Genomic DNA, 13,845 nt, shown 5'->3' with positions numbered 1-13,845 from the left:
CATACATATCCACCACATTTAAATCATGTTAGGATCAGTTAGAAGTCCCTTTCCAATAAAATTCCACATAGTTTATTATTAGGGGTTGTACTAGTGGAATTCCCAAACATGGATAACAAAACCTTGGAGTTCATTTTTAGTGCGTGTAATAATTTTCAAATTTTTTTGCATACATGAACTCTAAAATTTTCATTTTGTAATGCCTTATGTCTTTTTTGTTTACGAGAAGAATGGGAGAGTGAAAACCCAAGTTAGGATCTGAAAACAAATTTTGAACATCCAAAATGGAAATGCACAAATGCTTAGAGAGATAGTTCCGAAAAGTATCTGTGAATTTTAAGGATAGGAAAAAAATGGGTGGTTTGGCTCTGGTAAATATTCAACCACTTGAGAATTTTATTTTTTCTACTCCTTGAAATTTTTGGATCACAAGGTCCACTTGCTTCCTCAACACGTTCCTGGCATGCATATCCACCACATTTAAAGCTTGTTAGGATCAGTTAGAGGTCCCTTTCCTATAAAATTCTACCGAGCTTATTGTTAGGGGTTGTACTAGTGGAATTTCCCAAACATGGATAGCAAAACTTTGGAGTTCATTTTTTGTGCGTGAAATAATTTTAAAATTTTTTTGCATACATGATCTCTAAAATTTTCATTTTGTTATACCTGATATCATTTTGTTTATGAGAAAAATGGGAGAGTGAAAACTCAAGTTTGGATCTGAAAACAAATTTTGAACATCCAAAATAGAAATGCACAAATGTAGAGAGAGATAGTTCCAAAAAGTATCAGTGATTTTTTTTGAAGGATAGGCAAAAAGTAGGTTGTTTGGCTCATGTAAATATCCAACCACTTGAGATTTTGATTTTTTCTACTGCTTGAAATTTTTGGATCACTAGGTCCACTTGCAGCCTTAACATGTTTCTGGCATGCATATCCACCACATTTAAAGCATGTTAGGACCAGTTAGAAGTCCCTTCCCTATAAAATACCACCAAGCTTATTATTAGGGGTTGTACTAGTGGAATTTCCCAAACATGGATAAGAAAACCTTGGAGTTCATTTTTAGTGTGTGAAACAATTTTCAATTTTTTTTGCATACATGAACTCTAAAATTTTTATTTTGTTTTGCCTTATATCTTTTTAGTTTATGAGAAAAATGGGAGAGTGAAAAACTTAAGTTTGGATCTGAAAAAAAATTTTGAACATCCAAAAAGGAAATGCACAAATGGTAAGAGAGATAGTTCCAAAAAGTATCGGTGATTTTTAAAGATAGGAAAAAAGTGGGTTGTTTGGCTCTGGTAAATCTCCAACCACTTGAAAATTTGATTTTTTCTACTGCTTTAAATTTTTTGATAAGTAGGTCCACTTGCATCCTCTACATGTTCCTGGCATGCATATCCACAACATTTAAAGCTTGTTAGGATCAGTTAGAAATCCCTTTCCTATAAAAATCAATCAAGCTTATTATTAGGGGTAGTACAAGTGGAATTTCCCAAACATGGACAGCAAAACCTTGGAGTTCATTTTTAGTGCGTGAAATAATTTTCTATTTTTTTTGCATACATGAACTCTAAAATTTTCATTTTGTTACGCCTTATGTCTTTTTTGTTTACGAGAAAAATGAGAGAGTTAAAACTCAAGTTTGAATCTGAAAACAAATTTTGAACATCCAAAATGGGAATGCACAAATTATGAGAGAGATAGTTCCAAAAATTACCTGTGATTTTTAAGGATAGGCAAATAGTGGGTTGTTTGGTTCTAGTAAATATCCAACCACTTCAGAATTTGATTTTTTCTACTGCTTTAAATTTTTGGATCACTAGGTCCACTTGCATCCTCTACATGTCCCTGGCATGCATATCCACCACATTTAAAGCATGTTAGGATCAGTTAGAAGTCCCTTTCCTATAAAATTCCACCAAGCTTATTATTAGGGGTAGTACTAGTGGAATTTCCCAAACATGGATAACAAAATGTTGGAGTTCATTTTTAGTGCGTGAAATAATTTTCAATTTTTTTTCCATACATGAACTCAAAAATTTTCATTTTGTTATGCCAAATATCTTTTTTCTTTACGAGCAAAATGGGAGAGTGAAAACCTAAGTTTGGATCTGAAAACAAATTTTGAACTTCCAAAATGGAAATGCACAAATGCTGAGAGAGATAGTTCCAAAAAGTATCTGTGATTTTTAGGAATAGGCAAAAAGTGGGTTGTTTGGCTCTGGTAAATATCCAACCACTTAAGAATTTGATTTTTTCTACTGGTTGAAATTTTTGGATCACTAGGTCCACTTGCATCCTCTACATGTTCCTGGCATGCATATCCACCACATTTAAAGAATGTTAGGATCAGTTAGAAATACCTTTCCCAAAAAATTCCACCAAGCTTATTATTAGGGGTAGTACTAGTGGAATTTCCCAAACATGGATAACAAAACCTAGGAGTTCATTTTTAGTGCGTGAAATAATTTTAATTTTTTTTTCAAACATGAACTCTAAAATTTTCATTTTTTTATGCCTTATATCTTTTTTTGTAGAAGAAAAATAGGAGAGTGAAAACTCAAGTTTGGATATGAAAACAAATTTGAACATCCAAAATAGAACTGCACAAATGCTGAGAGTGATAGTTCCAAAAGTATTTGTGATTTTTAAGGATAGGGAAAAAGTGGGTTGTTTGGCTCTGAAAAATATCCAACCACTTGAGAATTTGGTTTTTGCTACTCCTAGAAATTTTTCGATCACTAGGTCCACTTGTATCCTCGACATGTTTCTGGCATGCATATCCACCACATTTAAGGCATGTTAGGATATGTTAGAAGTCCCTTTCCTATAACATTCCACCAAGCTTATTATTAGTGGTTGTACTAATCGAATTTCCCAAACATGGATAACAAAAATTTGGTGTTCATTTTTAGTGCATGAAATAATTTTTTTTTTATACATGAACACTAATATTGTCATTTAATTATGCCTTATATCTTTTTTGTTTACGAGAAAAATAGGAGAGTGAAAACTAAAGTTTGGATCTGAAAACAAATTTGAAGATCCAAAATGGAACTCCACAAATGCTGAGAGTGGTAGTTCCAAAAAGTATCTGTGATTTTTAAGGATAGGAAAAAAGTGGGTTGTTTGGCTCTAAAAAATATCCAACCACTTGAGAATTTGGTTTTTTCTACTCCTAAAAATTTTTGGATCACTAGGTCCACTTGCATCCTCAACATGTTTTTTGCTTGCATATCCACCACATTTAAAGCATGTTAGGATCAGTTAGAAGTCCCTTTCCTATAAAATTCCACCAAGCTTATTATTAGTGGTTGTACTAATCGAACTTCCCAAACATGGATAACAAAATTTTGGAGTTCATTTTTAGTGCGTGAAATAATTTTAATTTGTTTTTTTCATAGATGAACTCTAAAATTTTCATTTTGTTATGCCTTATATCTTTTTTGTTGATGAGAACAATAGGTGAGTGAAAACTAAAGTTTGGATCAGAAAACAAATTTGAACATAAAAAGTGGAACTGCACCAATGCTGAGAGAGATAGTTCCAAAAAGTATCTGTGATTTTTAAGGATAGGAAAAAAGTGGGTTGTTTGGCTCTGGTAAATATCCAACTACTTGAGAATTTGGTTTTTTCTACTCCTTGAAATTTTTGGATCACTAGGTCCACTTTCATCCTCAACATGATTCTTGCATGCATATCCTCCACATTTAAAGCATATTAGGATCAGTTAGAAGTCCCTTTCCTATAAAATTCCACCAAGCTTATTATTAGGGGTTGTTCTAGTGGAATTTCCAAAACATGGATAGCAAAACCTTGGAGTTAATATGTAGTGTGTGAAATAATTTTCAATTTTTTTTGCTTACATGAACTCTAAAATTTTCATTTTGTTATGCCTTATATCTTTTTTGTTTACGAGAAAAATAGGGAAGTGAAAACTAAAGTTTGGATCTGAAAACGAATTTGAACACCCAATACGGAACTGCACAAATGCTGAGACTGATAGTGCCAAAATGTATCTGTGATTTTGAAGGACAGGAAAAAAGTGAGTTGTTTTGCTCTGGTAAATATCCAACCACTTGAGAATTTGGTTTTTTCTACAACTAGATATTTTTTTATCACTAGGTCCACTTGCATCCTCAACATGTTTCTTGCATGCATATCCACCACATTTAAAGCATGTTAGGATCAGTTAGAAGTCCCTTTCCTATAAAATTCAACCAAGCTTATTATTAGGGGTAGTACTAGTGGAATTTCCCAAACATGGATAACAAAACCTAGGAGTTCATTTTTAGTGTGTGAAATAATTTTCAAATTTTTTGCATACATGAACTCCATAATTTTCATTTTGTTATGCCTAATATCTTTTTTGCTTACGAGAAAAATGGGAGATTGAACACTCAAGTTTGGATCTGAAAACAAATTTTGAACATCCAAAAAGAAAATGCACAAATGCTGAGAGAGATAGTTCCAAAAAGTATCTGAGATTTTTAAGGATAGGCAAAAAGTGGGTTGTTTTACTCAGGTAAATATCCCACCACTTGAGAATTTAAATTTTTTTGCTCCTTGAAATTTTTGGATTACTAGGTCCACTTGCATCCTCAACATGTTTTTGGCATACATATCCACCACATTTAAAGCATGTTAGGATCAGTTAGAAGTCCCTTTCCAATAAAATTCCACCAAGTTTATTATTAGGGGTTGTACTAGTGGAATTCCCAAACATGGATAACAAAACCTTGGAGATCATTTTTAGTGTGTGAAATAATTTTCATTTTTTTTTTCATACATGAACTCTAAAATTTTCATTTTGTTATGCCTTATGTCTTTTTTGTTTACGAGAGGAATGGGTGAGTGAAAACCCAAGTTTGGATCTAAAAACAAATTTTGAACATCCAAAATGGAAATGCACAAATGCTGAGAGAGATAGTTCCTAAAAGTATATGTGATTTTTAAGGATAAGAAAAAATTGGGTGGTTTGGCTCTGGTAAATATCCAACCACTTGAGAATTTTATTTTTTCTACTCCTTGAAATTTTTGGATCACAAGGTCCACTTGCATCCTCAACACGTTCCTTGCATGCATATCGACCACATTTAAAGCTTGTTAGGATCAGTTAGAGGTCCCTTTCCTATAAAATTCTACCAAGCTTATTATTAGGGGTTGTACTAGTGGAATTTCCCAAACATGGATAGCAAAACTTTGGAGTTCATTTTTTGCGCGTGAAATAATTTAAAATTTTTTTTGCATACATGAACTCTAAAATTTTCATTTTGTTATACCTTATATCTTTTTTGTTTATGAGAAAAATGGGAGAGTGAAAACTCAAGTTTTGATCTGAAAACAAATTTTGAAAATCCAAAATAGAAATGCACAAATGTTGAGACAGATAGTTCCAAAAAGTATCAGTGATTTTTTTGAAGGATAGGCAAAAACTTGGTTGTTTGGCTCTCGTAAATATCCAACAACTTGAGAATTTGATTTTTTCTACTGCTTGAAATTTTTGGATCACTAGGTCCACTTGTATCCTTAACATGTTTCTGGCATGCATATCCACCACATTGAAAGCATGCTAGGACCAGTTAGAAGTCTCTTTCCAATAAAATTCCACAAAGCTTATTATTAGGGGTTGTACTTGTGGAATTTCCCAAACATGGATAACAAAATCTTGGAGTTCATTTTTAGTGTGTGAAATAATTTTCAATTTTTTTTGCATACATGAACTCTAAAATTTTTATTTTGTTTTGCCTTATATCTTTTTTGCTTACGAGAAATATGAGAGAGTGAAAACTGGAGTTTGGATCTGAAAAGAAATTTTGAACATCCAAAATGGAAATGCACAAATGCTAAGTGAGATTGTTCCAAAAAGTATCTGTGATTTTTAAATATAGGCAAAAAGTGGGTTGTTTGGTTCTTGTAAATATCCAACCACTTGAGAATTTGATTTTTTCTACTGCTTTAAATTTTAGGATCACTAGGTCCACTTGCATCCTCTACATGTTCCTGGCATGCATATCCACCACATTTAAAGCATGTTAGGATCAGTTAGAAGTCCCTTTCCTATAAAATTCCATCAAGCTTATTATTAGGGGCAGTACTAGTGGAATTTCCCAAACTTGGATAACAAAACCTTGGAGTTCATTTTTAGTGCGTGAAATAATTTTTAATTATTTTTTCATACATGAACTCAAAAATTTTCATTTTGTTATGCCAAATATCTTTTTTGTTTAGGAGCAAAATGGGAGAGTGAAAACCCAAGTTTGGATCTGAAAACAAATTTTGAACTTCCAAAATGGAAATGCACAAATGCTGAGAGAGATAGTCCCAAAAAGTGTCTATGATTTTTAAGGATAGGCAAAAAGTGGGTTGTTTGGCTCTGGTAAGTATCCAACCACTTGAGAATTTGATTTTTTCTACTCCTTGAAATTTTTTGATCACTAGGTCCACTTGCATCCTCAACACGTTCCTAGCATGCATATCCACCACATTTAAAGCATTTCAAGACCAGTTAGAGGTCCCTTTCCTATAAAATTCTACCAAGCTTATTATTAGGGGTGGTACTTGTGGAATTTCCCAAACATGGATAGCAAAACCTTGGACTTCATTTTTAGTGCGTGAAATAATTTTCAAATTTTTTTGCGTACATGAACTCTAAAATTTTCATTTTGTTATGCCTTCTATCTTTTTTATTTACGAGAAAAATGAGAGAGTGAACACTCAGGTTTGGATCTAAAAACAAATTTTGAACATCCAACATGGAAATGCACAAATGATGAGAGAGATAGTTCCAAAAAGTATCTGTGATTTTTAAGGCTAGGAAAAAAATGGGTTGTTTGGCTCTGGTAAATATTCAACCACTTGAGAATTTGATTTTTTCTACTCCTTGAAATTTTTGGATAACTAGGTCCACTTGCATCCTCAACATATTTCTGGCATGCATATCCACCACATTTAAAGCATGTTAGGATCAGTTAGAAGTCCCTTTCCTATAAAATTCCACCAAGCTTATTATTAGTGGTTGTACTAATGAAATTTCCCAAACATGGATCACAAAACCTTGGAGTTCATATTTGGTGCGTGAAATAATTTTAAAAGTTTTTTGCACACATGAAATCTTAAATTTTCATTTTGTTATGGGTTATATCTTTTTTGTTTACGAGAAAAATCGGAGAGTGAAAACTCAAGTTTGCATCTGAAATAAAATTTTGAACATCCAAAATGTAAATGCACAAATACTAAGAGATATAGTTCCAAAAAGAATCTGTGATTTTTTTGAAGGATAGGCAAAAAGTTGGTTGTTTGGCTCTGGTAATTATCCAACCACTTGAGAATTTGTTTTTTTCTACTCCTTCAAATTTTTGGATCACTAGGTCCACTTGCATCCTTAACATGTTTCTGGCATGCATATCCACCACATTTAAAGCATGTTAGGATCAGTTAGAAGTCCCTTTCCTTTAAAATTCCACCAAGTTTATTATTCGGGGTTGTACTAGTGGAATTTCCCAAACATGGATAAAGAAACCTTGGAGTTCATTTTTAGTGCGTGAAATAATTTTCAAATTTTTTTGCATAATTGTACTCCAAATTTTTCATTTTGTTATGCCTTATATCTTTTTTGTTTACGAAAAAAATGGGAGAGTGAAAACTCAAGTTTGGATCTGAAAACAAATTTTGAACATCCAAAATGGGAATGCACAAATGCTAAGAGAGATAATTCCAAAAAGTATCGGTGATTTTAAAAGATAGGCAAAAAGTGGGTTGTTTGGCTCTGGTAAATCTCCAACCACTTGAGAGTTTGATTTTTTCTACTGCTTTAAATTTTTTGATAAGTAGGTCCACTTGCATCCTCCACATGTTCCTTGCATGCATATCCACCACATTTAAAGCTTGTTAGGATCAGTTAGAAGTCCCTTTCCTATAAAATTCCACCAAGCTTATTATTAGGGGTAGTACTAGTGGAATTTCCCAAACATGGATAAGAAAACCTTGGAGTTCATTTTTATTGCGTGAAATAATTTTCAATTTTTTTTGCATACATGAACTCAAAAATTTTCATTTTGTTACGCCTTATGTCATTTTTGTTTACGAGAAAAATGGGAGAGTTAAAAATCAAGTTTGGATCTGAAAACAAATTATGAACATCCAAAACGGGAATGCCCAAATGCTGAGAGAGATAGTTCCAAAAAGTATCTATGAATTTTAAGGTTAGGCAAAAAGTGCATTGTTTGGCTCTCGTAAATATCCAACTCTTTGAGAATTTGATTTTTTCTACACCTTGAAATATTTGGATCACTAGGTCCACTTGCATCCTCAACACGTTCCTGGCATGAATGTCCACCACATTTAAAGCATGTTAGGACCAGTTAGAGGTCCATTTCCTATAAAATTCTACCAAGCTTATTATTAGGGGTTGTACTAGTGGAATTTCCCAAACATGGATAACAAAACCATGGAGTTCATTTTTAGTGCGTGAAATAATTTTCAAATTTTTTTGCATACATGAACTCTAAAATTTTCATTTTGTTACGCCTTATGTTATTTTTGTTTACGAGAAAAATGGGAGAGTGAAAACTCAAGTTTCGATCTAAAAAAAAATTTTGAACATCTTAAATGGAAATGCACAAATGCTGAGAGAGATAGTTCCAAAAAGTATCTGTGATTTTTAAGGATAGGCAAAAAGTGGGTTGTTTGGCTCTGGTAAATTTCCAACCACTTGAGAATTTGATTTTTTCTACTCCTTGAAATTTTTGGATAACTAGGTCCACTTGCATCCTCAACATGTTTCTGGCATGCATATCCACCACATTTAAAGCATGTTAGGATCAGTTAGCAGCCCCTTTCCAATAAAATTCCACCAAGCTTATTATTAGTGGTTGTACTAGTGAAATTTCCCAAACATGGATCACAAAACCTTGGAGTTCATATTTGCTGAGTGAAATAATTTTCAAATTTTTTTGCAGACATGAACTCTAAAATTTTCATTTCGTTATGCCATATATCTTTTTTGTATACGAGAAAAATAGGAGAGCGAAAACTAAAGTTTGGATCTGAAAACAAATTTGAACATCCAAAATGGAACTGCACAAATGCTGAGAGAGATAGTTCCAAAAGTATCTGTGATTTTAAGGATAGGAAAAAAGTCATTTTTATGGCTCTGATAAATATCCAACAACTGTAGAATTTGATTTTTTCTACTCCTAGAAATTTTTGGATCACTAGGTCCACTTGCATCCTCAACATGTTTTTGGCATGCATATCCACCACATTTAAAGCATGTTAGGATCAATTAGAAGTCCCTTTCCTATAAAATTCCACCAAGCTTATTATTTGGGGTTGTACTAGTGGAATTCCCAAACATGAATAACAAAACCTTGGAGTTCATTTTTAGTGCGTGAAATAATTTTAAAATTTTTTTGCATACATGAACTCTAAAATTTTCATTTTGTTATGCCTTATATCTTTTTTCTTTACGAGAAAAATGGGAGAGTGAAAACTCAAATTTGGATCTGAAAAAACAAATTTTGAACATCCAAAATGGAAATGCACAAATACTGAGAGATATAGTTCCAAAAAGTATCTCTGATTTTTTTGAAGGATAGGAAAAAAAGTTGGTTGTTTGGCTCTGGTAATTGTCCAACCACTTGAGAATTTGTTTTTTTCTACTCCTTGAAATTTTGGGATCACTAGGTCCGCTTGCATCCTTAACATGTTTTCGGCATGCATATCCGCCACATTTAAAGCATGTTAGGATCAGTTAGAAGTCCCTTTTCTATAAAATTCCACCAAGTTTATTATTTGGGGTTGTACTAGTGGAATTTCCCAAACATGGATAACAAAACCTTGGAGTTCATTTTTAGTGCATGAAATAATTTTCAAATTTCTTTGCATACTTGAACTCCAAATTTTTCATTTTGTTATGCCTTATATCTTTTTTGTTTACGAGAAAAATGGGAGAGTGAAAACACAAGTTTGGATCTGAAAACAATTTTTGAACATCCAAAATGGGAATGCACAATTGCTCAGAGTGATAATTCCAAAAAGTATCGGTGATTTTTAAAGATAGGCAAAAAGTGGGTTGTTTGGCTCTGGTAAATCTACAACCACTTGAGAATTTGATTTTTTCTACTGCTTTAAATTTTTTGATAAGTAGGTCCACTTGCATCCTCCACATGTTCCTTGCATGCATATCCACCACATTTAAAGCTTGTTAGGATCAGTTAGAAGTCCCTTTCTATAAAATTCCACCAAGCTTATTATTAGGGGTAGTACTAGTGGAATTTCCCAAACATGGATAACAAAACCTTGGAGTTCATTTTTACTGCATGAAATAATTTTCAATTTTTTTTGCATACATGAACTCAAAAATTTTCATTTTGTTACGCCTTATGTCATTTTTGTTTACGAGAAAAATGGGAGAGTTAAAACTCAAGTTTGGATCTGAAAACAAATTATGAACATCCAAAATGGGAATGCCCAAATGTTGAGAGAGATAGTTCCAAAAAGTATCTATGAATTTTAAGGTTAGGCAAAAAGTGCATTGTTTGGCTCTGGTAAATATCCAACTCTTTGAGAATTTGATTTTTTCTACACCTTGAAATATTTGGATCACTAGGTCCACTTGCATCCTCAACACATTCCTGGCATGAATATCCACCACATTTAAAGCATGTTAGGACCAGTTAGAGGTCCATTTCCTATAAAATTCTACCAAGCTTATTATTAGGGGTTGTACTAGTGGAATTTCCCAAACATGGATAACAAAACCTTGGAGTTCATTTTTAGTGCGTGAAATAATTTTCAATTTTTTTTGCATACATGAACTCTAAAATTTTCATTTTGTTATGCCTTATGTTTTTTTTGTTTACGAGAAAAATGGGAGAGTGAAAACTCAAGTTTGGATCTAAAAAAAATTTTGAACATCTTAAATGGAAATGCACAAATGCTGAGAGAGATAGTTCCAAAAAGTATCTGTGATTTTTAAGGATAGGTAAAAAGTGGGTTGTTTGGCTCTGGTAAATATCCAACCACTTGAGAATTTGATTTTTTCTACTCCTTGAAATTTTTGGATAACTAGGTCCACTTGCATCCTCAACATGTTTCTGGCATGCATATCCACCACATTTAAAGCATGTTAGGATCAGTTAGAAGCCCCTTTCCTATATAATTCCACCAAGCTTATTATTAGTGGTTGTACTAATGAAATTTCCCAAACATGGATCACAAAACCTTGGAGTTCATATTTGCTGCATGAAATAATTTTCAAATTTTTTTGCATACATGAACTCTAAAATATTCATTTCGTTATGCCATATATCTTTTTTGTTTACCAGAAAAATAGGAGAGCGAAAACTAAAGTTTGGATCTGAAAACAAATTTGAACATCCAAAATGGAACTGCACAAATGCTGAGAGAGATAGTTCCAAAAAGTATCTGTGATTTTAAGGATAGGAAAAAAGTCGGTTTTTTGGCTCTGGTATATATCCAACAACTGTAGAATTTGATATTTTCTACTCGTAGAAGTTTTTGCATCACTAGGTCCACTTGCATCGTAAAGCATGTTTGGATCAGTTAGAATTCCCTTTCGTATAGAATTCCACCAAGCTTATTATTTTGGGTTGTACTAGAGGAATTTCCCAAACATGGATAACAAAACCTAGGATTTCATTTTTAGTGCGTGAAATAATTTTCCAATTCTTTTTGCATACATGAACTCTAAAATTTTCATTTTGTTATGCCTTATATCTTTTTTGTTTACGAGAAAAATGGGAGAGTGAGAACTCAAGTTTGTATCTGAAAACAAATTTGAACTTAGAAAATGGAAATGCAGAAATGCTGAGAGAGATAGTTCCAAAAAGTATCTGTGATTTTTAAGGATAGGCAAAAAGTGGGTATTTGGATCTGGTAAATATCCAACTACTTGAGAATTTGATTTTTTCCACTCCTTGAAATATTTGGATCATTAGGTCCACTTGCATCCTCAACATGTTTCTGGCATGCATATCCACCACACTTAAAGCATGTTAGGATCAGTTAGAAGTCCCTTTCCAATAAAATTGCACTAAGCTTATAATTAGGGGTTGTACTAGTGGAATTTCTCAAACACGGATAACAAAACCTTGGAGTTCATTTTTTGTGTGTCAAATAATTTTCAAATTCTTTTTGCATACATGAACTCTAAAATTTTGATTTTTTTATGCCTTATATCTTTTTTGTTTACAAGAAAAATGGGAGAGTGAAAACTCAAGTTTGGATCTGAAAACAAATTTGAACATCCAAAATGGAAATGCTCAAATGCTGAGAGACATAGTTCCAAATAGTATCTGTGATTTTTAAGGATAGGCAAAAAGTGGGTTATTTGGCTCTAGTAAATATTCAACCACTTGAGAATTTGATTTTTTCTACTCGAAATTTTTGGATCATTAGGTCCACTTGCATCCTCAATATGTTTCTGGCATGCATATCCACCACACTTATAGCATGTTAGGATCAGTTAGAAGTCCCTTTCATATAAAATTCCACCAAGCTTACTATTTGGGGCTGTACTAGTGGAATTTCCCAAACATGGATAACAAAACCTAAGAGTTCATTTTTAGTGCGTGAAATAATTTTCAAATTTTTTTGCATACATGAACTCTAATATTTTCATTTTGTTATGCCTTATATCTTTTTTTTTACGAGAAAAATGGGAGAGTGAAAACTCAAGTTTGGATCTGAAAACAAATTTGAACATCCAAAATGGAAATGCACAAATGCTGAGGGAGATAATTCCAAAAAGTATCTGTGATTTTTAAAGACAGGCAAAAAGTGTGTTGTTTGGCTCTGGTAAATATCCAACCACTTGAGAATTTGATTTTTTCTACTACTTGAAATTTTTGGATCATTAGGTTTACTTGCATCCTCAACATGTTTCTTGCATGCATATCCAGCACATTTAAAGCATGTTAGGATCAGTTAGATGTCCCTTTCCCATAAAATTCCACCAAGCTTTTTATTAGGGGTTGTACTAGTGGAATTTCCCAAACATGGATAACAAAACCTTGGAGTTCATTTTTATTGCATGAAATAATTTTCAAATTCTATTGGCATACATAAACTCTAAAATTTTCATTTTGTTAAGCCTTATATCTTTTTTGTTTACGAGAAAAAAGGGAGAGTGAAAACTCAAGTTTGGATCTGAAAACAAATTTGAACATAGAAAATGGAAATGCACAAATGCTGAGAGAGATAGTTCCAAAAAGTATCTGTGACTTTTAAGGATAGGCAAAAAGTGGGTTGTTTGGATCTGGTAAATATTCAACCACTTGAGAATTTGATTTTTTCCACTCCTTGAAATATTTGGATCATTAGGTCCACTTGCATCCTCAACATGTTTCTGGCAAGCATATCCACCACACTTAAAGCATGTTAGGATCAGTTAGAAGTCCCTTTCCTATAAAATTGCACCATCCTTATAATTAGGGGTTACACTAGTCGAATTTCCCAAACATGGATAACAAAACCTTGGAGTTCATTTTTTGTGTGTCAAATAATTTTAAAATTCTTTTTGCATACATGAACTCTAAAATTTTCATTTTTTTATGCCTTATATCTTTTTTGTTTACAAGAAAAATGGGAGAGTGAAAACTCAAGTTTGGATCTGAAAACAAATTTGAACATCCAAAATGGAAATGCTCAAATGCTGAGAGAGATAGTTCCAAAAAGTATCTGTGATTTTTAAGGATAGACAAAAAGTGGGTTATTTGGCTAAGGTAAATATTCAACCACTTGAGAAATTGATTTTTTCTACTCCTTGAAATTTTTGGATAATTAGGTCCACTTGTATCCTCAATATGTTTCTGGCAT

This window comes from Aristolochia californica, unplaced genomic scaffold (assembly GCF_029961685.1).
Source record: "Aristolochia californica isolate CCGP_79_NKW_82.1479 unplaced genomic scaffold, dmAriCali1.0.hap1 SCAF_2, whole genome shotgun sequence".
In the NCBI taxonomy this organism is placed as follows: domain Eukaryota; kingdom Viridiplantae; phylum Streptophyta; class Magnoliopsida; order Piperales; family Aristolochiaceae; genus Aristolochia; species Aristolochia californica.
The sequence above is the reverse complement of the archived record's forward strand: the minus strand, read 5'-3'. Positions refer to the sequence as shown.